The sequence below is a fragment of the Eptatretus burgeri genome, chromosome 8 (assembly GCF_056783735.1).
Source record: "Eptatretus burgeri isolate ZD-2024b chromosome 8, Ebu_testis_v1, whole genome shotgun sequence".
Taxonomy (NCBI): Eukaryota; Metazoa; Chordata; class Myxini; order Myxiniformes; family Myxinidae; genus Eptatretus; species Eptatretus burgeri.
Window position 1 is genome coordinate 100223807 of NC_140968.1, and position 22500 is coordinate 100246306.

The following is a 22500-nucleotide window of genomic DNA, read 5'->3' on the forward strand; positions in this document are numbered from 1 at the left end:
GACTGAAATGCACTGATATGTGCAGACTGCCAGACTGTAAGAAGCAGGTATCCATCTTTGAGTCAGATGATGGGGAAAGTTTAGATAAGGATATTGAAGAACTGGATAATGATTATGATTTTTAAGTTCATCTTGAACATTTTATATCAATTACAATCAGTGCATATGATCAGAAATGTCTTAGAAACTATAAAGGACCCGTCTTTGGTTCAGAAGACAATATGCTTATCAGCAACACATTGGGCCTTGGTAATGGCCTTGTTTAGTGTGGACCACCACATTTGTGTTTCTATTCTATAATTTTATGCCCAACAACAGAAGATTGTGTTTCATTTTCACCTTTGACTCATTCATCAGATTGCACATGATAAACCATCTTGTGACTGTCTTATTGGTTTATATTGTGTAATAAAAGTGTTTGATACCTTCACATGTGCATTATTGAGTATCTAAATCCCTGAAATTCTGCATTTTTTGAGAAATTACAGGGAAAAAAACATTAATCTTGTTCATGAACATGCTATCATTTACCTTTTGTTTGATTCTTGGAAAGTATCCTTCAATAACAACAGGGAAGATATTATGACATTGACCAAACTACATAAATCCGTCCAAATTTAGGGTTTTTTTTTTTTTTCATTTGGGGGGTGGGGTAACATTGTCTGCTATACTGATCTTAATACACAACATACAAAAAATAAATTTAGATTTTTGGATTTCTGAATAAATTTGTTGAACACCCATGTAATTATATTGTTCCACAACTTTAATTTACTTTCCACAGTAAATGATAGACAAATACTTTCCTGAAGGTGGTTTGATTTATCACGCAGGAAATAGACACTGATATATAAGCATCACCAATGACGTACCTTTCAACCTTGGCAAGGTTAGCACTTTTTGTTGAGAAGCAAATGATCCTAGCAAAAGGTGAGACAAATTTCAATGTTCATGTTTGACTGATAAAAAAAAAAAATGTTGTGAAGTTGAAGTAGGATGTCTTACCTTTTACTGGCCATTTTGCACAAAAGCTTCTTTAAGGGAAGGCATATAAACAGGGTGATAACACACAAAAAGCTACCACCGATGCAATGCTATCACATGTTTTCTAACTCTAGGGTTACATACCTTGCCAAAAATAATAATCAGAATTATTCGTCCCAGATGGTACCGACCAACCCTACTGGCTCATGGACCGCACGAGTGGCTGGGATTGGTACCAGGAAGGGAAGGGCGGGGTCGGCAGCGCGCGCACGTGCGGGGTCTGTCACCGGGCGCACGTGTGGGGTCTGTCACCGGGCGCACGTGCGGGGTCTGTTCACCGGGCGCACGTGCGGGGTCTGTCACCGGGCGCACGTGCGGGGTCTGTCACCGGGCGCACGTGCGTGGTCTGTTCACCGGGCGCACGTGCGGGGTCTGTCACCGGGCGCACGTGCGGGGTCTGTCACCGGGCGCACGTGCGGGGTCTGTCACCGGGCACACGTGCGGGGTCTGTTCACCGGGCGCACGTGCGGGGTCTGTTCACCGGGCGCACGTGCGGAGTCTGTTCACCGGGCGCGAATGCCCGCACGGCGATGTGAGTGAACACGGCACCGACACGTACACGCTTGTTTCAGCACGGATTTAAACCCTGTGAGATGATCCGACTGTCCGTGTCGCCGATGAGAGCATGACCCGTCCGTCAACTTTCGCTACGACGCCCATCATGTTCGTGTTGTTTTGTCCGGTTTACTGTCCAAGTCGAAGTCCAAGTCCATGATATTAGTCTCTGTCCATGTACGTCGATCGGTGTTTTTATCGAAAAAAAATTTCCATTTGATTCCTTTGCAATATTGTCCAACTATTGGTGGAAGAACAATGAAGATACCCTGCTGGCATCGGACGAGGTGTGTGTGTGTGTGTGTGTGTGTGTGTGTGTGTGTGTGTGTGTGTGTGTGTGTGTGTGTGTGTGTGTGTGTGTGTGTGTGTGTGTGTGTGTGTGTGTGTGTGTGTGTGTGTGTGTGTGTGTGTGTGTGTGTGTGTCGGTCTAGGGGTGGTAGCTCACCTTCAACGCATTCAAAATGTCTTTGTACCGATTCTTTACCTGTGTGAATTATTCAGGTTCATTACCTTGCTGTGATACAGGTGAGTCATCTCAACTCAGAACCTGTTTCTCTTCCAATGCATCCAGGTCCACGCGTATGTCATTGCAGAATACAACTTAGAGGGGAACTCGGTAGAGCGCGTACCTCCGCCATGCGATTCCTGATCTACCAGAACATATCGGCCCCACTACATTTTTAAACACCAAGCTGTGGATCGTTTTTGCCTCATCTCTCTCTCTCTCTCTTTCTCTCTGGTGAAGAATCACTGAAATAATTAAATAATTACTGCATCTGGATCTTCACCAAAATTCATCCTCATCAATTCATTCTCGGTCAACCGTGGACCAATGTGTCCACAACTTTTTGAGATACCCTGCACACAAACAAACAGACAAACAGGGGTGAAGACAAAACTCATAATACAGGTGTGGGATTTTGGGGTTCTTTGGCTCTTCCACATCCTCTTCTACACCAACGACATATCAAATATAAATGTTTGTTTGTTGGTACCAGGTATGCTTAACACTGACATCACGAATGTGATCATACATATATATATATATATATATATATATATATATATATATATATATATATATATATATACATATATATATATATATATATATATATATATATATATATATATATATATCTGTCATTATACTACTTGTCTTTTATGTGCACCACTAAATCTATTCTTAAAATTAACGAACTTAACATCAACTTCCATTGTACACTTAATGTACTTGCAGTGTTGTGAGCTGGGGTGCAACATCGTCCTGGTGGTCCAATTATGTGCCGCAGCCACGTTGATCACAAGTGTCTCACTTGCTGTGATTTTTTTTCCCCATCACAGGAACAACTGAGCAAATTAACCCTTGCAATTGTAATCATTCATTGACCCTATGTGTGGTGGTCAACCGTGGACCGTGGACCATGTGTGGCGGTCAACCGTAGTCCACGGGCATGCACAGAATAAAAGACGGAGTCAGTCAGTCCTGGTTTTTTTTTGTTTGTTTGTTTTTTATACTTCCACTTATTGTGGTGGCGTGATATCATGCTTTGACCTGGCCATGAACAATGGTGCATCGCCACTGCTACTGAGTATGGGGGCACCGCTGTAACAGTGCCCCCGATAACCAATTCACTGGTACTCATAGCCTGGTGTTGGCTTGGCTGTTCGGGCAGTGGCTTGGGATGCTGGGGTCCTGAGTGGGTCCTGAGTTCAAGCCCCGTTAGCACTGAATTAACATCAGTGGGTTGATTCAGCCTGTCATCCTTCCGAGGTCAGTGAAATGAGCACCAGTATACTGGTAATAGGGGCACTGCATCAGCGGCAGAGCCACGCCCCTAACCAATGATGCAGGATGACAAGTTGAGTCAACCCCACCTGGTATTAATTCATTAATTCAATAGCCGACAGAGCTCGAACTCAGGACCCTAAGATCCCAAACCACTAAGCCAACACCAAGCTTGTCAATCCTGTTACAAAAATGTAAACTACCTTATTAAACTATGTACATGGTACAACACCGTACCAGTTGTTTCTTATCCAAGTACTGCACACATCGTAATATTTACAACTCATACCATCGTGAATCTAAGAAATAATTCTGCCAAGAAGTTCGAGTGAATGAGTGAATTTGAGCTCGTCATTTCGCCAGCACAATGTGTCGAAATTTAGTCCCAGGCAACAGCACAAACAAATGTGCGTTAGTGCAGGTCTGCTACCGACGTCCGACACTGTGCCAGTTCTCAGCAGGAAAGCCCCCACTCACCCAGACATCATCCCAGCTCCACTCGCTCACGGGCTCACTCCGGGTTACTATCGTAAGTCTTCTTGACATAAGCTGCTCATGTCCTTAAACATTCCTCTGCTCAAACTCCTGATCTGTCCAAGCTTCCTGTCTGCACGTAGGCACGGACCACCATGGCAGATTCGCTTTCTCAAGCCAGTGCTAGCCAGTCAAGGTCCAATTCCTGGCTTGAAAGGGTGTGCTTCCCTTTTCCTTGTTTCCAGATACTTGGCAGGCTATCACCATTGTTTTTGTGATGGAACCCATGGCTGTGTGTTCCACAGGGAGGGGAGGATCAGGTAGCTGCTTCTTACTTCAGGGATGTAGCTGTGTGTCGATTCTTCCCATACAATGAGAGCATCACATATAGTGTCAAACATGCTTATCGGTTACACTTTTTTATTTTCTTGTACCTTGTCCTTGTCGAGGCTCATATGAAAGCCAACACACAATGCACAGCAAGGGGGGGCATGAGAAAAGAGGGGTGGGAGTGGGAAGGACAAAACAGTGGGGAACAGAGACATTAAGAGATCTGTGAAACGGAGAGGGATGGGGTGGAGAACATGGGGAATACAAGATGGACACTGCAGGGACTTTCAGGAAGGAAAGCAGGGAATTTGAAAGTGGTGGGCTTGGGGTGGATTAACGGGGTAGAAAAGATCGAGGATTTGGATGGGGGAGGATAAGAGTTGGTGGTGAACAGCTGTTTTGAAGGCCTGGAGGGAAGAATGGGATTGAATAGGGTGAGGGAGTTTATTCCAAAGGTGGGGAAAAAGAGGAATGAAAGAGTGAAGGTGAGTGGTGATTCGGGATTTTGGTAGTTTTACCAGAAGGGGGTTGTTGGCGGACCTTGAGCGCCCTGCGGAATTATGGTGGGGACAAATCGCAGAGAGAGAGAGCAGGGGGGGGAGGGCGAGGCTGGAGAGGAGACAGTCAAAGACAGAAAGACCACCGACCTGCCTGCAGTGAGAGGCCCAAAGACAGCCTCATCGCGGGAGATACCAATGATCCGAAATGCCTTGGTTTCCACAGCGTGAAGCTGAGAAAGGTGGGAGGCAGACGCACCAGCCCAGAGGGGAGAGCAGTACTCCATCAGGCTGCGGACGAAAGCTTTGTAAGTGGTCAGGAGCTCAGGTGGGCCGGGGAAGGACTTTGCATGACGGAGGATTCCCAGTCGGCGACTGCCTTTGGAGGCCAGGTTTGAAATGTGGCTTTCCCAGGAAAGATCATGACAGATCGTGTACAGGATTTGATCAATTCTGATGACCTCTATGGAGTTTTCCTTCTGCAGCTGGACTTAAACAATGGATGGCCACCCAGGTCACCAATATTTTTTTTTTCTCGTACTGGAAGTACCGATGAACCCGAAAAGACCAAAGGAGCAACAGCTGAATGAACAAGTTAAAAAAGACATAGAATCTCACAGCCCCCGTTGTTTTAGTAATTTTGCTGGACGGAGTTAAAGGGCTAGCCCATATTTATTTACAACTAAAATGGCCGTCAGCCGACCAGTCGGCCATCTTTGATCAGATCGCAAAGTAAAGTGAGGTGCACGTGTACGCCGTCACGTACTGTGCTTATGCCAAGTTTGAACAAAATCAGACTATGCACGTCTGATAAATGGTTGGGGACACATTTAAGTAACAAAATGGCCACCAGTCGGCCATCTTGAATCTGATCTCGAAAAAACAAATGACGTGCTTATGGAAGCCATCATTCGTTATCCTTGCACCAAGTTTGAACAAGACCGGTAAATGCAAATGGTTGAGGCCGTGTTCAACATCAGGTTGTTGTTTTTTTTTTTTTACAACTAAAATGGCCGCTAGTCGGCCATCTTGGACCTGATGTGGAAAAAATTTATGATTTACATATGAATACCATCATGTGTTGTTTTTGTGCCAAGTCCAAATAAAATCTGTCCACATGTCCGAGATATGGTTGCGGACGCACGCACGCACGGACACCACAATCGAGACCAAATCCATAAGTCCCCGTTTCAGACTAAGTGCAATGGGTGGTCATCATTGCATGAGCAGCCCTGAATAATGAACGCAAACCGACGGGAACAATGACAAATTTTGTTCCTCTACGCTACGGAATGTCGGTGTTTAATCTCAGGAAGTCCCCATATGTAAACAATTTCTTATATTTAATTGTCTCTTTAACTGCACATTTTACAAGTAAGATTAGGAACACATTATCAAACTAAAATACCAAATTGGTGTCTGTCTATCTGTCTGTCTGTCTGTCTGTCTGTCTGCGCCAGCGTAGGTCTGCTACCAACACCGTGCCAGTTCTCCGTCTATCTGTCGTCGATGCATTTGGTCGTTACTTATCCAATCTCAACCAAATTTGCCAGGGGGACCAAGGGTCATCAGGCAAAGGTTGGAGCGACTTCATTTGCCCCATCCCATCTCACACTCCCCCCCAGCCTCTCTTGTAGGGAGCTGGTGTTTCTCGTACTACAAAATGCTGTACCTGGCTAACTTGTAACAGTCTCCCAGATAACTTCAAGGAAGGGAAGCACACAATGGTCTCGTCATTTCGAAAATACCATTAAACATTTTACATACACACTCAAGGCTTCACAACTTGATTAAGTCTTCATCCGAAGAACAGCGCACTCCAAGAAGCAGTGCCTCACTGGCGCAACTACTCCAGGATGGCAGTTTTAGTTTGATCCGACTCCACAGGGGAATAAGTTAACGAGTAGAGAGCTTTGAAACGAGCAACCACCAACTGAGCTATTTTAGAAGCAAATGTATATTACAAACTAGAGAGTTCACAGAACACCTTACCCCGCTCAGTCTCGAGAATAAGGACTTGCGGGGGGGGGGGGGTCTTTTGAACTCTCGCTTTGCATTTATCTATATTTCCGAGCACGATCTATATTTCCTGAGAGCACGAGCAGCAAATTTGATTGGTCGAGATGACATAAAATTGTGTAATTTTTGGGAATTCCATATAATCCAATTGAAATAAAATGAAGATTTTAAAGATTATAGAAAAGGAAAACCATTGAATTGGAAGGACGTGTACCAGGTACCAGTTGTGTTGGTGCATGTGGAGTTAGCAGTGAAAATCCGCTGCTATAGATGCTTGATCCCCAAGTTTTGCTTCGCTGTAGCCTGCACATGGTTTGTGCTCCTGATATGATTTGAGTTTGTTGCATCGATGGTGTCAACTGTGAACACTAAACTGGGGCATTGCACTGCCACCGTCTGTGCCCCCCATGACGGCTCCCCCTTTGCAATCCATTGCAGGCACACATTGCGCCTCTGGACTGGTACTCTGGTGAGTTCCTGGTGGACCCGGCAGCCTGACCCTCGGCACGTGCACGTCTGGACTCAGCACAAACTGTGAGACATATTGTCCAAAATCGTGGAGCGGTTTACATCCTTTTTCTCCTCCGTTTTTGTGTCATTGTACATCTGCGTACGTGTTGTTTAGATTCCACAAACGTTTGAGGTTCATGTTTATGTTTGAAATCCTTGAATTGCAAATATTCATTCATTCAAATCATGTTCACCGAATGATTCTTGTAAGTTGGGGTTACTGAACCACCATCGGACAGGATGGAAGCACACTTACCTCTGAGCTGTCAAGTCTGGGTTTGATTCCCTCTCGACTGTAAACTGTCAGATTGGTACTTCACTGCAGTGGCAGTAGTAGTAACAGCAGTTGTAGGAGTAGTGGTAGGAGACGACTTTTTAATGCATCCCCTTTGACTCAAAAGCTCTTGAAACGATGATCTAAAAGTACAATGCCACATTTGAAAATCCACTTTGGTTCGGACATCACGAGTCGTGTCTGCTGCATACAGTAAATATCCCAGTTTGTTTTGGTGGTATTATTTCTGGCTTGTACTTAGCAAGCACTGGGAGCGCTATTTCAGGACTTGTTTACACACTCGCATTTCCATCGTGAACTGCTCACGAGGTCAAGCTCCGAATCTCTCTGGGTGTTAGACGTTTAAACGTGCGAGTTCAGTAAACGAGTCAAAAACATTCGTCGCATGAAACGAAAAGGCACCAATTGCGTCACGGGCACTCATCAGTTGTGTGTACAATTCTAAGGAACATCAATCCAGTTGACGACGCAAGCTGGATGGAGGGGGATCTGTCAGCCTGGTGGGGCTGTTCTAACATGCGGCTCTGCTGTTTGTTGCAGTTGTTTTCACTTTTGATGGATCGTTCCTGCCACTCCCTGCTTCCATGGGAAAGTTCAGAGTCGCACACCAGAGTTGTTTGTACCGATTAATCTGCATTTTTTTTTTTCGTTGTTGTTTTTAGAGTCTTCTTCTCATGATGAATCATCGCGAAATGAAGAAATCGTTTGATGGTCTGTGTTCACAGCATTTCAACCACACATTGTGACGGTTGTTGCGCATTGTCCGACCTCCTTTTGTCGTCGTCAACTCGTCTTCCAATTTTGAATGACGAGGGAGGGAAAATAAACCGATCAAAACACTTTTTGTACTTCCGATTGACCGGGTCAATGGAGGTTTAGCAGTTTCCATATTTCTACCGCTCGTGCAATGGGGTCTCGGGTTCTCATAGGTCGGGTCTCGGGATGCTATCTATCATTGTTCACTTATTTTGTCTGAAAAGCTTTTCCAGTAGAAATATCATCTTGTTGTTCTTCTTTTGGATGCAACATATGACTGGAGGTGGCGTTATTTGCTGGGGCTGCAGCTGTGCCACTGATGTCGTGCCCCACGCCCCCGTGTGCTAGAGCAAGGATTTTGGAACGTTTTAGCCAGGGTGCCGGTGCTAGCTCACCTACTTTATGTTATATTGATGAGATTCCTGGCCCTTCTAGTCAAATAAAGCAGCATAAAGCAACTACACAAGGTAGTTCCTCATAATTATATAATCCTAGTCGCACCTGGGGATGATTGATTAGGTGAGAGCTCTGATTGTTCGTCCTCGAATTACAGGTGAGAGACTTGATTTGGTTTTAAAATGTAAAATATCATTTGATGTCTGAGTAATTTGTGATGACCATCGTGCTTTTAGTGGTTTGAAAGTGGCCTATCCTACAAGCTTTGGAAACTTTTGTTCTTGCACAAAGCTTTGAATATCATTGGCATCTCCTACCAGGAAGCTGAGGCACAGGACTTGTTCCTCATCGTGCACGGATTGTTGACCTCTCGGTTTTCCATCCCCTCACTTCTGGTCTTGCTTCCCGTGCTCTCTTAGCCCTCTTTCCCTTCCCCCCTACAGGATGCACATGTTCTTCCTTGAATCCTCTCCTTGTTAACCCTCCAAAATACAAGCTTCATGCTCACCTACGCCTGGTGTTGGCTCAATGGTTCGGGTGGTGGGCTTGGGATCCAAGGATCCTGAGTTCAAATCCTGCTTCGCTGTTGAATAAATACCAGGTGGGGGTGACTCTGACTGTCATCCTTCCGAGGCTGGCAAAATGAGTGCCAGCTTGCTGGTATACTGTGTTGGAGTGGCGACCCGTCCAGGATTGTGCCCAATAGCCATGGAGACTGCTTAGGCAGCACCAACGCTCTGCACAGAGTATGGTCCCGATGGATGGATGATGGATCGATTTTACATCATCACGACCAATCAAATTTTGCCGTTCATTGACTCTGCCCGCGTCCTTGTTTCTCAAGACAGCGTGGGGTAATGTGTTCTATGAACTCTCCAGTTACTTATGTCATCTCGATGGTTTGGGGGTCAACTGATTCACACGAAGTAGGTTTTGTTTGATTAATATAAACGTGAATCCTATTCAAATGTAGTAATTAATTATTCAGTGCATAAAACAGCTTCTGGTGACTCTGACGTATCCAAATCCAAATGATTTGGGATTATAGTTCGTGGTACCAAGTGCTCCTGATCATCACGTTATCTTTCCCTCCTCGAATCGGCGCATTCAAGACTTTTTATTGTGGGCCATCATGTGAATTAACATTCGTATTTCACGTGAAAGCTCTCGCATGTGGAGATGTAACACGTGTGCCAAGTTTTGGAAATGAGTTTCCCAAAGCACTCCTGAACTGGCCGTTCGATCCATACTGCCTTGTTCTGTGTACAACTTCATTCTAACAGCGCACAGATTTTCACATTTGATGTACTACATCTGTTGTTCTCCTGATTGATGTCCATATAAGGAGAGTGAGGGTTGGAGTAAAGTCCTAGGATGTCACCCACAAAGTGGCATCCTCGGACTTTATGCTGATTCTTCATTTACTCTTCAGCTCTTTGGAAAACAATCGATGCCATTGTGACCCCATTCTCTGCTGGACAGTCTTACATATCTGCAAAGGACAATCTACTTTTACTCGATTGTCTCTCAATCCGGAGCGGTTTTTGTTCCGGAAAAATCCCTGAAACATGAACTTCAACCTCAGGAAGTCTATTTTATCCTTTAGTGGAGCAACTTAGCATAACAATTGTGCATTTTGTGAGGAAAGCACCAAATTTGGCACACTAGTAGCCTATCATATTATGAACAGATTTGGATATTGGGCCATCTCAAAATTTTTGATGGCAGTGGAAAATGGCTGCCACAGCCATCAGCGGCTGAATTTGAGATGGCCCAATATCCAAATGTGTTCACAATATGATAGGCTACTCGTGTGCTAAATTTGGTGCTTTCCTCACAAAATGCACAATTGTTATGCTATATTTAGCTAAGTTGCACCAATACTTATCAATCTGTAATATCCTACCATTACTTCATTTCTGAGTAAAATTGTAAAAAAAACACCAAATATCGGTTTTCGTAATCAGACTTCTTGTCGAGCTCCTGCACACTTTTTACCTGCCTATGCTCTCCTCGTGCTGTGCGGGGTGCATCCATCTATTCTTGTCCACCTGTTTCCTCTTCATCTCACTCGCTATCTCTCCATTGCCCTTTTAACTTTGTTACACTGCTTTTATGAGCCTTGACATTTGTGCAAGTTGTACTCAGTAACTTCTTTAGTGCGTACGTTCTATATTACCTCGTACCTGCAGTGGTTCTGACGATACGCCAATAAGAAGGAAACCGGTTCATTCATTCATTCATTCTGTATGCAAACTGTGGCTGCTGGTTGCATCATTGCTAAGAGCGTGGTTCTGTCGCTGATGCAATTCCCCCTATCGGTCAGAGCAGGAATTTGGATGAAGCGCCGGTGGTAGCTCAGATACTCCTCACAAAGGGCATCCTATGTCCTTTTTATCCGTTTATCTTCACGAAGATAGCTGCGTACGTTCAAGAAGGACACTGTGGGATCTTTAACTACGACCATCTAATATTGGCAGATGGGATGTCCAATTTAACGTCCGTCTGAGAGACAGCACACAAATTTGTGCCTCGCTCTGCTTGCGGGACACCAGGACGACAGTTTATGGTTTGTTTGCCATTCAAACCCAGGCTAGACGGTTCAGAGGTGAGTGTGCATACCTCTAGGAGTCTAGGTCATTGCGCCAACATGAAGATACCATTTGGCCGATTGGATGAAAGCAATACTACGTTGATCGAGATATGCTAACCGCAGTGCGAAGCAAGGAGAAGCTGACGTTTACAACTAAGGGTTAACGCGAGAAACGTCAGCTTCTCCTTGCTTCCCATTGATATTGATCCCATTCCCAATTAGTCACCCAGTACCTGAGCTTTTTTCCGAGCCCACATCTTGAGCAGCACTGCTCATTCCACTCTTTGCCCTCCAGGACTGAAGACGGTCCAAAGCCACACAACTCATCAATAACCCTTTCCTCGCATCCACGATCCCATTTGCTTTGTTTACATTGATCTAAGACTCGTAGTGGAGCTTATAAATCACTTGCAGAACAGAGACATCATTAAACGTCAGTGTACTTTTAATGTGAATTACAAGGACGCGAGTAGACAATGGACAAATACATATCGTAGATGGGATTTGAACCTGGGTTTCCAAATATAACGAGCAATCACTTCGCATGGGAATACCAAACAAGCCAACCATCCCATCTCTGCTCGTCGGTGACACTCCTCTACTTCCCTTTATACATCTACTTCCATGACTACAATTTGGAGGCAATCAAGTTTTTTGGAAGTTTTGGAAGCAAAGTGTTTCTCCTGCGCTTGGAAACGCATCTCATCACACAGTAGTCTTACACGGTTTTGTTTTTCTCTCCAAGATTGAGGCTCATGGAAGAGCAAGGTGGTGCAGGCTATGAAAGTGACCATCGCACACTTTGTGATGATCATTCCAAAGGTATTGGTACATGGTCATAGAGTGACTATTCGTTCAGATGCTGCAAGTACTCAACGACAAAAAACGAACGTGCATGCACTTAACACAAACGGATGATTTGCAAGATGCATTGAAGTGTGAAGAAGCTCACCTGCATCGTTCACCTTCAAACTACAACTTCCATCATCATCATCATCATCATCATAATATAATATAATGGGTGGAAGCCTGGAACTTCGAACACACTTTTCTCCGCACATATTCGGTTCATACTTCTGAAATCTTCACATTATGTGTTCCACGTATTTACGCAGGTGATAGCGGATTCAAAAAAATCGAATATAGATATAATTTTCAAAGAGGGAAACAATGACGTCACAATCGGCAGCGTGCAGCGGCAAACCGACGGCCGGGTCCCAGACGACGTGCTTCACTTAACTAAGTCCATGAGTTCAGGACGTTTGTTCAACTCAGCATTTGCGACTTTTATCCCGCCATGTTGTTAATCTGTTGATGGAGGTCATATAGAAACGATGAATATGTCAAATTGTTCGTGTTACTCATCCGGCACTATGTGTCAAGGCCAACAATCGAAAGCGACCGGTCTCAAACACTACCACGGGCACCCAGACACGCCACCAATATGAACTGAGCTGTTGAATGTGGCGCAAAACATCTCAATAAATTACCGTAACCGAGTATTGTGATCCGTCCTGTCCCCCGTACCCATCGTACACGTGTATCTGCTAGTTATCTTAGTATTCAAGATCCGAACTCAACCTCATCGAGGAGACAACCGCTCTTTGCAACACCCGTTTTGTCCAAAAGTACCATTCTGAAACATCACAGTTTGCTCTTTCGGTTTAACACTCGAGTTTCCTCCAAACTCGTCCGCCGTCCTGTTTCGTTGAAGGCGCTGCTGTTTGGGTACACGATGCCCAATCTATTACAATGTGCACGACAAACATTATTACCTCCGCCACCGAAATGAAGGAGGTTCTGTTTTCACCCCTTTCTGTCTGTTTGTGTCCAGGATATGTCAAAAAAGTTGTGAACAGATCCAGATGACATTTTGTGGACAGGTTAGGTGTGTGACAAGGACAAATTGTTCTGATTTTGATGAAGATCTGGATCCGGACCGGGATACTATCGTTTTTAAGTGATTCTTCACCAGAGAGGTAGGGCTAAAAATACACAATTATCTCAAAAAGTTACGGACAAATGATGACAAAGCTTAGGGGATGAGTTTGGTAGGTGAGGGGAACAAGCCGATTCGATTTTGGTTCAGGTCCGGCCTATCGGTGGGATACTAAACGTAAACTGTTCAGCCTGGTGGAAGTGTGCACTGCACCGAGTGCCATTGTAGTTTTCTGCCTCTTTTATTCCTCATCTATCTCCTCAATCCGCACTCCACAGTATAATATGCCAAACATGCCACAATTGTGCTCACATGCTCGTTGGACCTCTCATAATGAGCGGACGTTAAGAAAGGCCTCAATGCCATGATCCTGGAAGGAAGGGGAGCAGTTGTGCACTTGACACCAGCAGATTGGCCGGGAGTTCGAAAAGGACGAGCCCCAAAATCCTGAGTTTAGAGGACACGATACAAGTAGTGAATACTGCAGATAAATCGAGTTGACAACCGGTCACCCACACATATCGAAGCTGTCTAGCCTGGGTTCACATCCTAGGCCCGCTATAAACTGTCATCCTGGTGTTTCATATGCAGCGTGATCCACCAATGTGTGTCGTCCCTTGGAAGGACGTTAAGCTGGAGGACCCATCTGCCAGTATGAGTTGGTGGACGTCAAAGATCCAACGGTGTCCTTCGTGAAGAGTTAGCGAGCTATCACCGGCCCCCTCAACAAGTTGCGGATTCCTGCTCTAACCTACGTGGGGCACTGCATCGGTGGTAAAGCCAATCCCCCAGCATATGATGCTACCCACAGCCATGTGCTGCACACAAAATAAGATGAAGAACCTGTTTCCCCCACCCCACCTTTTCCCTCCTCCTCTTGCACCCATTGAACAACCCAATGCAAACATTTCACCCAAACATCGTAACCAATTCATCGAAAACAGAATCTCCTTCCCACTACATACCTGCGTTCAAACTCTTTCCTGCAGTCGTTCCAAAGTGCTGGCGTGTGACCATCGTAATCTCGACTTTCAGATCTACCCACTTGACCACACTCGCATACATTCCTCACCAACGCATTCCAATTCCACCTGTCGTTCAGCCTTCCAGTATTTTTAAAGGAGGAAGAAGAATAAATGTTGTTGTCAGTAAAAGAGTTGAACAGTTGCTGGATTTAAAGGGGGTTTCATTCATGGTGTTCGGTGACATTCACCCACTATTTTCAGCAATTTGTTTGTGAAGAGCGAAGAGCCTGGATCAGTCTTACAACCGGCAGAGTGAAGTTGTGTGTCCCGTCATCTTAACCTAGCAGGTATCAAGATCCCATTGTGTCCTCCATGAAGAATCTAGGCGAGTTACCACCGGCCCCTTGGGAAAAAAAAAAATTACAAATACCAAGCACCTTTAGTTGAACGTCGGGCCTGGCAAACCACTTCGTGGAAGACGTAGGCAAGGGAAGTTCACCCATCCGACCCCACAAGGTGGGAATAATTTAATGGGACCGTTAAGGAAGCAGTCGAGGTTAAGTGAAGAGGGTTGATGTTGTTGTAAACTAATTGGATAAACAAGTTTCGTTTGTTGTACACTCCTACTGTATATGTTAAGACGCGTATGGTATGCAGTCAATGGACATCCGATCGGTTGTTGAGGTGTTGCAACTCAACTCAACTCAAGTTTTGTCCTCGCAACTGTGTTACACGCCGTTGGATCATCAGCACAACACCCATGAACTGCTTACTCAAGGACAAATAAGGTGGAATCGCAGGGACAAATGGCAGATTGTTGTAAATATCCTTTCCAAGCGGTATGCCGCGATGGCGGAGAGGTGTCTGCTCCGTCACCCCGCAGTGTCGTTGCATCGAGACACGTGTGATAGACCCAGGCCACACTTGGGGCTGCGTTTCCTTCCGCCTTCCCTCACTGTATTTCCTCCAGTGGGTGTAGGCTGTAGGGTGTAGGGTGTGCTCCGAAATATGGATTTCACGAACTCAGACCCGTGGTCTCTAGTTGTTTGGGTTTGTAAGAAGGTGATCTCCGAACCAGTCCTGAGGTCTAGTTTGATGAAGGTGTCCTCCGCTTTGTACATGTTGTTCTTTAAAGGTTTTTTGGGGGATTTTTTTTTGGTGACCTTTCATTGGAATGATGTTTTGGATTTGCCTTGTGAATGGAATGGAGGAACCGATTTTAAAATTGTCGGAAAACCCTCACAATGGCGTCGGAGGCGTTATTGCCTCAAAGGGTGGAGCTCGACGACAGCAATAACGACTGCCTTGTCATGTCTATCGTCATCTCTACCTGTCAGAGTGCACGGTGCATCATGCTGCTTTGCTGCTGTAGTTCGAGCTGGTTTGCTGTGAATACGTGTTGTGTCATCGACTCGACTCATTAAGACGACCTTCACAGGTGTTTAAAACTCCACTACAAGCAGACAAGACTCTTCTGGACAAAGACACCGCACTTTGAATACTAGTTCTACTACTACTACTACGACTACTACTACTACTTTAATGGCCCCAAATATTCCCACCTTATTATGGGATTGGCCAGGGAAGGTGTTTTGTCCCCAAGCCTTTCACAAACGGGCTGCTCAGGCCTTACATGTTCGACTGAGGGTGATGTGGGGAGCCATTTGTAATTTGTTCAGTTTGGCATTGATAACTCGCCTACTCCTCGTGAAAGACACCGATGGATCATTAATGTCCACTAACGATCGGTGCTGGCAGACGGGTCCTCCGGCTTAACGTCCCCTGATAGCCGGTGCGCACATTGATGGCTCGCTGTGCATGTGACGCATCAGGACGGGAGTTTATAGCTGGATCAGGATTCAAACCAAGGCCAGACAGCTCATACATATACCTCGAAGAAATAATGCCAGTCCACAAACACAACATGTGATATTTCTTGGAAAACTGGATTTACCTCCGCCACGTGGGTTATGTTTTCACCACTGTCTGTTTGTTTGTGTCTGTTCAGCTCAACTGTTCAGCCTGGTGGTGGTTTGTGCTCTACCGAGTGTTGTTATGGTTACCCTTGCCAGAGGAGATGGTATTGCATTTGGGTCCGTTTGTTTGTTTGTCCGCAGAGAACGTCAACATGTGTATTAATTACATTCGGCCACGATATACCACCTGAAGACCCCTAAAACCCGAAAAACCCCTAAGCCCCTTTAGACCCCAAAGACCCTTTGGAACTCCAAGATGCTTTGAGAACCCATTGGACCCTTTACACCCTTAAATCCTAAATACCCCTCATAATCTTAAGATCCTGTAGACCCTGTCGACCTTAATATACCCCTAACACCCTCAAGGAGCCTTAGACTCCTTTCTACCCTTTCGACCTTTGCACCTTTCAATACCCTGTAGAACCCTGTGACCTTTAGACCCTTTTTAGACATTTAAGACCTTTGAGACCTCCTTTAGACAATTCTGACCCTTTAAAGACCCTTGAGACCATTTTGACCCTTGACCTTTACACATTTACAACTCGACCATTTAGACCTTTCATTTACAATCAATGACCTTTCATGTAGTATGTCCTTCCATTTATCTTCCACAAAAAATACACCACGCAAAACAAGTCCTGGTGAGGGGGCTTCAATCTCTGATTGCTCTTTCGAGTTTAAATTGTGATCTAAGGCCCATGGAGGAGCTTGTACGGACACTACATGCAGGACAACGACATTAGGGAGGCTGCATTGTAAATTTCACATGAATTATAAATGTGGTAATCGACAGACAGTCCATGCAATTTATGGGATTTGAAGCTGGCTAACCCAAGAGTGTTGTTGAGTTTGTGCCACCACACCTTTATGACATCATAACTTCCGATGATGGAGCTCTTTTCGATATATGAGCGCACAGAATAACGTGATGAGACATTCGATGCAAGCTGACATATGTAATAACAGCTTGCTGGGGATGGGGGATATTGGTTTAATCAGTTTCCATCGGCTCATTCCCTGAGCGACCCCGCTTGTTGCAAACGCCGCATATTCCTCCGACAGCAGTTATCCATAAGGAGCAGACCACACTTGCAGCAAAAAAAAAAAATGAATAAATAAATAAAAACTACCGGGGATGGGTGGGAAGCAACAGCTTGTGTTTCCATATTCCGACCTGAAACGACGAACTCCAAGTACTATTTTTCCCTTTACAATGAGTATTACGATTATTCGCTGGCACGGGAGGAGAAACGCTTGAGATGTATTCCTCATGATGCCATGGATTTCAGGTGCAAACGCTTTGCCCTCCGATCTTACCGTGTCTGGCGAATTGGAAAAGCAATCTACGAGCTCTGCACTGGGCAGTGGAGTGAGATAATTCCCGTCATCTCTCTCCTGCCTACAGGGAACGAGCCTGGCTATTGTCCAGCAGTAGGACACTGAGAATTAGTGCTGACATCTGTACCGACTGCAACCTACCCGGCTTTCGTGGACTTTCGATCGACCTTACATTTAAGCTGGTGGTTAGGTTAACCTGAACGACGTAGCATTCCAGTGGTGGTTTTCCATACAGCACGAGGCCATGGTTTGGTGCCATGGTGTATGGCATCGCCCCTAACACACACCACAAACACAAAAGGCACGAACAAAGTGCACGTGAGGACGGGCGGCTTCTCTGGTCCACTGCCAAGGGTGTGTCCCAGCAACACAGCAACAACAGCAGCTTGCTCGTTTTTCACTTTTACTCATTCAGGGCTGTTATTCCCAACAACTTTCACTTCCCCAATCCTGCTTCATTTTGAGCTCAAGAAACTTTTAACTTTATCAATTTGCCATGTACGTTTAGATTTTCGAGCGACAGGGCAGAGTACCGGGCGGTACGAGGTCGGTATCGCCGTTTTTCTTGATTGTTCTTCACCATGGACGTATGACGCAGTACATCGTGTAGCATGATAAGAATTCCGATGAATGAACTTTCCCACCTTCATGCCATGTAAAGGCCTTAAAGTTACAAAATACAATCGTTTTCGTTGCTCCAATGTATGAAGAACATCATTCAGGATCATTCGATAAACCATCGTCTGTTTCAAGTGAAATGTACAACTTTCTTTGATCGCAAAGTCTCTACTTAAATGGTGGCAGATCGGTAATGGTCTAGTTATCTCGTATAAAATAATCCATCGATGTACTCTGGGGTCTCTTTCACTCTTATCGGATCTGGAAATGCTCGACGATAAGGAGGTATGGCATTTTATAAGGCGAGCCAAGTGCGAGTTGATGTGATCCAAATCGGGGCATGGTATTAATAGCGTGACGACGTATTTTCGAAACGACATTAAAAAAAAAAGGGGGGAGACAAATTGGGACGTTATTTTATAGCACGATATCTCAAAAAGTTATGGACGGATTCGGATGAAACTTGAGGTGCAAGTTGAGTGTGATACGGACGAGTTGATTCGATTTTGGTGAAGATCAGATACTGACACGATGATTTAATCTCTGAATGATTCTTCACAATTGAGAGATAGGGCCAAAAACAATAAAACTTATAACACGATATCTCAAAATGTTTTGGACGGATTCGGACAAACATTTGGGTAGCTGCCAAGAACAAGCCGATTAGATTTTGGTTCAGTTCCGGATGCAGATCCGGCGTATCAGTGGGATACAAAACGTTAACTGTTCAGCCTGGTGGAGGTATGCGCTTTACCGAGTGCCATTCTAGTTCTTTCTGCTTCTCTAATAACCATCGCTAAAACACCATTGTGTTAGAGAAGTAGCAATGGACGGAGACTGCTGCACTGAGCTGCACCTTCAGAGGACATTCCTTATGCCCAGACGAGACGTGTGGCAACTGGTAACAATATGGAGAAGTACTTTGGTCGGGCCTCTCAATGGTGGGCAGGTTGGCAGAGACCTCTCAGACCGGCAAAATGGGCTTTGGTGCAAAATCTGTGGGTGGCAGGCCTTGTGCATTATAACGTCACAAAGCAGCCTCTGTGACGCAGATGTGGTCTCATTGGCTACTGACGACAGATACTTCCGCCTTCAGCCAGTTCATTGAACTTGTGTGTTGTCCACATGTTTTGGCTCTCTGTACCTGAAGACAATATATGTTAATCAGTTGGAGAGGGTGGGATTGGATATAGCACATGTGATTGGATATAGTAGAGTCAAGGCTCATAGAAGAGCTAGAACACTGAACATATAAGAACGCAGCAAAAGAAAATGAACAAGGGAGAGAGAGAGAGAGAGAGGGAGAGAGGGAGAGAGGGAGAGAGGGAGAGAGGGAGAGAGAGAGAGGGAGAGAGGGAGAGAGGGAGAGAGGGAAAGAGGGAGAGAGGGAGAGAGGGAGAGAGGGAGAGAGAGAGAGAGAGAGAGAGAGAGAGAGAGAGAGAGAGAGAGAGAGAGAGACAGAGACAGAGAGAGAGAGAGAGAGAGAGACAGAGAGACAGAGAGAGAGAGACAGAGAGAGAGAGACAGAGAGAGAGAGACCATGACGATGGAGTTGGAGGACCAAATAGAGGGAGACTTGGACAAAAAACAAAAAATGGGTGTGCGAATGACAGGAAAGGATGCATGGGATAAACAGGATAGATATAGAAGGAAACACAGGAAAAACTGGAAACTTGGAAGGAGGTGGGCTTGGGGGAAGAATAGATCATAGTTTTGAATTGGGGTAAGATGTGAGGAGGAGGAGATTGGGACCATACTCTTTGCAGAGCGTTGGTGCTGCTTAAGCAGTCTCCATGGCTATTGGGCACAATCCTCGACGGGTCGCCACTCCGACACTGTATACCAGCATGCTGGCACTCATTTTGCCGACTTCAGAAGGATGACAGGCCGAGTTAACCCCACCTGTTATTAATTCAACAGCTGAGCGGGATTTGAACTCAGGACCCTGGGATCCAAAGCCCACGACCTGAACCATTAAGCCAAAACTAGGAAAGATGTGAGATGGTGGAAAAAAGCTGTCTTGAAGACCTGGAGGGATGAATGAGATTGAAGAGAATGTGAAAGTTGGTTCAACAGGTGAGGAAAAAAAAAAGAGGAACAAATGAGTGAAGGTGAGCAGCAATTCTGTGATTCTGGATTTTTGGAGTTTCACCAGAAGGGGGTTGATGGTGGACCGTGTGTAACTACAGGAACCTGGGGAGATAAAGCACACAAAGAGCAGAGGGTGCAAGAAGAGAAAGGATGCGGTGGAAAACAGAGACCACCGACCTGTCTGAGATGGGAAAGTGATAGTCTCATAGACTCAGCTTAAACAAGGGAGATTCCAATGATGCTGAAGGTCTTGGTTTCCACTACATCAAGCTGAGCAAAGAGATAGCTGTGGAAGAAGGCCTTGAAGGTGGAGAGGAGTTCAGGTGTGCCAAGGAAGGACTTCCTTCGACAGAGGATGCCCAGTGTATGACTGACTTTGGATGCCAACTTTGAAATGTGGTTTGTCCAAGAAAGAAGCCTTCCTCACCTTAATGGTGTCCTATGTGCAGGTTTATCAGTTGCTACTCACCTTACATCCCACTACAACCAATCATTCTTCAGTACTGCCCCAATGGGGGAATGATGACTCTGGAAGTCCTTCATCACAGATTTCCAGTATTGTGGCCCAGTTTTGACAATCGCTTAGCATTGACCGGAGTGGCAATGGCATTCTTATCCTGATCAAGTGTCAGGGGATCGTACTCCTCTATCCACAGTGAAGACGCCGAGTAAAAAAACACTATCTAGGCCTGTCGGAAGGCCATGCCCGGGAGAGGAAGTTGAAGAGGGCTTTTTTTTCTGATGGTGGGATCGGGAAGCAACTCTTGGATGTGACAATCAAGGGAATGAATGAATATATATGAAAAGAGGAGACAAAGGGGGGAAGGAAGCACATTAACCTGCAAGGAAGAGGGTTGGGTTATGAAGGTTTAATGGGGGGTAGTAAAGATTGTGGGGAGGGAATGGGGATGACATGAGATAATGGACTGCTTGAAGGAAGTTCCCCATGCTGGAGAAGCGAAGAACAATGTTGGTCTCTTTAATACCAGTTTACGGTTTATTCTCTTTTCATTTTGGGCACCGATGATGTCAACACCTGCAAGCTTCAGAGGGTGTTATTCATTAATAAGGAGGTCGGATGTATCTTGGATGGGCGTATAACTACCATATTTGTGTCGCAGTCATTGATTAAATTCTTGAAGAAATATCACACGTCTCTGAAGTTCACATCCTCATCGTTCAATAAACAATTTGTACCGAGCAGCTACAAGTGTTGCTTACCTATCTGATGAGTTTTTGGTTTATCCTAAATATGATGAAGCACATTAATATAAGCTACGAGAGCTTTCAAATATCTTAGGATAGAAAGAAGAATATACTTCATGGTTCATGCACATCCAGACATATCTAACATATCAAGCTCTTTCAAACCACTGACTGACTCACTGATATTAAAGATCGGAACCTTCTGGGTGATGGAGAAAGCTGAAATTTTGTGTGCCGATGGACATTGAGGCTGTTACATCAGAAAAAAAAATCACAGAATCGTCAGCCAACATCCAGTACATAAATGAAAATATAAATAAATGAAAAAAGAAATGAAAATTATATAAGAGCGCGATGTAAAAATACAGGTGAGTGACCCGAGACAATGGAGAAGCATGGTTCGTATGCTTACACAATGTGTAAGCACACCCCGCTAGTATATATCTGCAGTGCCTTCAGAAAGTATTCACACCCCTCGACTTTTGTCACATTTTGTTTTGTTACAGTCTGAATTTAAAATGGATTAAATTTATATTTTTTGTCACCGATCTACATGAAATACCCTATCATGACAAAGTGGAAACATGTTTTTAGAAATTTTTACAAACTAATTGAAAATGAAAAGCTGAAATGTCATGTGTCAATAAGTTTTCCACCCCCTGAGTCAATACTTTTGAAGTACCTTTGGCAGCAATTACAGCTTCAAGTCTTCTTGGGTATGTCTGTGTCAGCTTTGCACATTTGGATTTGGGGGTTTTCTCCCATTCTTCCTTGTAGATTTCCTTAACCTCTGTCTCGTTGGATGGGGAGCGTCAGTGAACAGCTATATTCAAGTCTTTCCACAGATTCTCAATGGGATTCAAGTCTGGGCTTTGGCTTGGCCACTCAAGGACTTTCACGTTCTCGGTCTGAGGCCATTCCAGTGTTGCTTTTGCTGTATGCTTGGGGTCATTGTCCTATTGGAACGTAAATCTTCACCACAGTCGAAGATATTTTGCACTCTGAAGTCGGTTCTCCTCAAGGATTTGCCTGGATTTGGCTCCATTAATTGTTTCCCTCTATCCATACAAGACTTCCCTCCCTGCCGTTGCAAAGCATCCCCATAGCAT

General features: G+C 44.9%; 1 long non-coding RNA gene across 2 annotated transcripts in view; it reads left to right on the forward strand.

Annotated features, from left to right (window-relative positions):
- The first annotated feature begins 1250 nt into the window (after positions 1-1250).
- LOC147022394 (uncharacterized) overlaps positions 1251-22500 on the forward strand; it is a 77059-nt gene continuing 55809 nt past the window's right edge. The window contains exons 1-2 of one of the 2 annotated variants that reach the window (XR_015061226.1): positions 1251-1576; positions 7147-7242. This is a non-coding gene — a long non-coding RNA (uncharacterized LOC147022394). The remainder of the gene's footprint in view (positions 1577-7146; positions 7243-22500) is intronic. The other variant, XR_015061225.1, reaches the window with a different exon arrangement.